This window comes from Poecilia reticulata, linkage group LG10, assembly GCF_000633615.1.
Source record: "Poecilia reticulata strain Guanapo linkage group LG10, Guppy_female_1.0+MT, whole genome shotgun sequence".
Lineage (NCBI taxonomy): Eukaryota > Metazoa > Chordata > Actinopteri > Cyprinodontiformes > Poeciliidae > Poecilia > Poecilia reticulata.
This window is the reverse complement of record NC_024340.1, coordinates 4,863,820-4,867,793: the sequence shown is the minus strand read 5'-3', so window position 1 is coordinate 4,867,793 and position 3,974 is coordinate 4,863,820.

Below are 3,974 nucleotides of genomic sequence, written 5' to 3'. Positions count from 1 at the left end.
TAAAGAACCAGTGTAGTCACATTGAACACATTCCTTCCTTTCACACACACACACACACTGGCAAACACACACAGTTCACGCAGACAGATTATGTCTGAGACAGTCAGCGCTCATGCCTTCAATTAACCTCACAAAGACAGGATCACTTACACGCTCATGATGCTGATAGCAGGAGGGAGACACTGAGGACCGTGTGTGTGTGCGTGTGTGTGTGCGTGCGTGCGTGTGTGTGTGTGTGGAAGTGGTTGCAGCCTGTACAGCACGACAACGACTGATACAACAGCGAACTTATTAGAGAAGGACATCGTGTCATATCATCTGTCTTTGGAGAAGATTTTTTTTATTCTTCAGATACAGCAACACATGCTACTGAAAGTAGAGGAGATAGAAAGAAGTGAAACGTTCCAACAATTGAAGCGGTAATCTAAATATCAGCAGTCAAAATAGAAAATATGACAAACTTCAGTGTGCTTGAGATTTAAGACAAAGGACCAACACAAAGTAGTTAGCATGTACTGGTAATTATGGAGGGAAAAAATCTGAAAAAAAAGGTCAATTTTAATTGTGATGAAAAACAATCCAGAGCAGCAGGGGCAACCCCAAGTGGGGGGCCTGGGGAGGCCAAGACCCTCTCTTCAACCACTACTCTCTTCCAAGAGAATCATGTTTAGCTCATAAGAGGGCTTAGAGTCAACTTCTTCAATCAAGACAGAGATGTAAGACATAATAGCTTTATAAAATCCAAAATAAAATAAGAAAAATGTGTTTATATAAATTAAGACAGTTTATTTCCAGATATTTGTTGTTTCTCCTTAGTTATTAAATTTTTGCCATCCTGGCCAACCCTCTCAAAATCAGCTGGTTGTGTTTATAAGTAACCCAACTACTGAAGGCCTCCAATGTTTGTTAAATAACATTAGCGAACAAGAAGCATCAAGAAACACTACAGACCGGTTGGGAAGAAAGAAGTGGAGAAGTTTAAAGCAGAATAAGGTTATAAAACAGGCTTTGAACACAGAGCTTTGGTTACAGCCGTCATCTGAAAACAAGCTGATAAGTAGATTATTATTTAGATTATTATTTAGAGAAATAGCCAGATATAAATCGCTATAAAGTTGAATATTTTTTTTGCTTTGCTTGTTTTACAGATGTTCTTCGTGAACCCTGACTGAGATTAAGATTTCCTTTTTTTCCCAGGTTCAAGTCAGTAGAGACTTAAAGACGTGCGTCTGCGACTCCTGCATAAACGGGATTCTGTAAAGTCTTGACTCGGAAGGGTTGAATAAAAAAAAAAAAGCACACCACACTATTCGGATTTTTATTTGCATACATTTTCAAAACTATTTCCTTCAACTTCACAAAAAAAGCTATACTTTGTGTTGATTTAACTGGTGAAAAACACATAAAACACACATATGTTTTTGGTCGCAAAGCCCCCAAAAATGTGGAAAGAGTTAACGGGGGAGTGAATACTTTAGCAATATGTCTTTATTTGTCTTATAAATGTTGGTATGAAACATTGACGGACTGTGCAAAAGACAATTAGAAGCATACTGCAGACAAAAACACAGATGAAGCTCCCAAACATATTCAAATCAATTCAGTTCCTTCGATATTAGTATTAGTATTAATAAAAATAATATAATTATTTGGTGAAATCGACACACAGACGGTTTGGCGTGAACTGACAGAACATATTCCTTTAACTTTGACTCATCCGTCGTTATTTCAGCTTTACTGATTGATATACAAACACACACACACACGCACACACACACACACACACACACGCACACACGCGCACACACACACACACACACACACCCACACACACACAAACACACACACACACACACACAGACACACACACACACTCTCTCCCTGATTCCTGCTGAACGACAGGAAGAGGAGAGGCAGAGCAGAGAGGGAGGGGGGTTGTGCGATTAGTTTCAGGGTTCTGGGCCACTTGATTGGCAGCTGGCAGCATATGGAGCTGTGAGGAAGGTTTGCCCACGCTCACTTCTGAGGAAACAAATATTTGCCTGAAGGAGAGCAAGCGAGAGGGAGAGAAAAAAATATTAATTAGTTTGCAGACGCACCGAGAGATAAAAGTAGGCAAGACGTACCCATCAAAAGGCTGCAGAGTTAGCTGCAAAATGGAAATTTTCCCCAAGTTGACAGATCCGGCGGGCTGCTAACAGAGCCGAGGGTAAGAACACATGTGAGCCGGGAAAACACCGAGGTGCACAAACAAAAAGAAGCCAACGCGGAGCCGGCGTTAACATTTGCGCAGGTTCACACACTTTGTGAGCGAAATTAACATTTAGATGTGGATCTTTCACACCTCCGTGGCTGCCGAAATTATTTCTTAATTATAATCTGCGATCAAAAAAAGTGCGGGAGAAAGAATTGACACACGTGAGCGAAAGCTCAGTCAGAGAAAGGAAAACAGAGAAATTCACTCCAGCTTTAAAGAAACACAAAAGAGCGGGAGTTTCTCTCCAATTCATGCAATGTATTTCATGTCACAGAGAAACCTGGACTACTTACTGCTACTCAAGAGATGGGGGGAAAAAAATACAAACTACACATTTTATTTTCTCATCATAAGCTACGTGGTGTTCAGTTTTAACCATCATTACAGAGTGGAATAGAAAGAGCCTTTCCTACTGGTTAGCTTAAATAGCTAACAAAGACATTAGCAACAAACCATGTCTGTTTAAAAGTAAAACTATTGAAAAGTTTATATAGTTTTTCTCTCCGGGAGTCACATGTTTCAGAGGTAGATGTTTGATTCCTGACCCCCCTGCATGTCTTCCTCTTCTCTCTCTGCCTGTCTTTCTGTCCATCTACTGAGAAAGGTCACTAGTGCCACAGAAACCTTTAAAAAAAAAGAGTCTGGCAGTCCAATTATTAGGTTAAACACCTAACAATTCAAGCTAATCAGCAGATGCGCTAAAAAAGCACTGTTTCTTTAGCTAGCTATGCTAAGCTAACTAGAAAGGGGGAACATATTCAAAGTTTTACAAAATTTTAAACATTTTTAAATGTATAACACACCCAAAAACGGGCACAAGTCTAACGTACACATAGAGTATGTCTCTAACCTTGCTAACCTGTGTTAGCATGGTTTTGAGAGGCTTTAACCTGGTCTAGCAAGTTTAAAACTACGACAGAATGAATATATGCTAACCTTGCTAACCCAGAGTCCTTTGACCATTGTAGAAAGCTCAGAAAATCAGCCGTGAAAATGTGTGTGGTGTTCTTGTTACAGATTTTGAGAGGTTCAGGCTCCGTCCTCCATTGTGTCTTCAAGCTAACATATTTCTGTGTGAATGTAGCTAACTGTGAATGTAGCTAACCCCCCCATCTGGCTTTCTGAAGTTACACCCAGGCCGCACCCAGAAATAATTCAATTTATTTCTTGACTGCCAGAACTGGAGTCAAGAAATAAGTTAAGCAGAACCAGAACTTACAATGTGAAGTAAACTAAAAAATAAATAAATAAATAAAAATCAAACAGCAGCACTTCCTGTCCCAGTTTAAAGAAACAGGAACACTGGCTCCATTCTCAGGAGTGGCTAACCAACCAAAATTACTTCAAGAGTTCATCCAGGAGGTCACAAGAATACATAATAATGCTTAAATGTATTGCGGGCTTCATTTTAGTTGATTTAATTTTTCATAGTCCATAAGAAATAGGAACAGTTTGGTTTGGTTAACATTAATAATCAAAATCTTATTTTAAATTAACATATGGAAGTCAGTAGGTAAGCATTAACAGTCAACATATTCATCTCAACTAATAAAATAAATGAAAAGTCATAGCAAAAGACAAAATAAAATAAAAATAAATAACACAGAGCAATTTCTCCAGGTTGATAGTGAATTAAAATGCTTCTATAAAGGAATGCACACACACATCAACTAAACCCAGTTCCCTTTACTTTCCATGTCGGCTGGGCCGGCTCCTC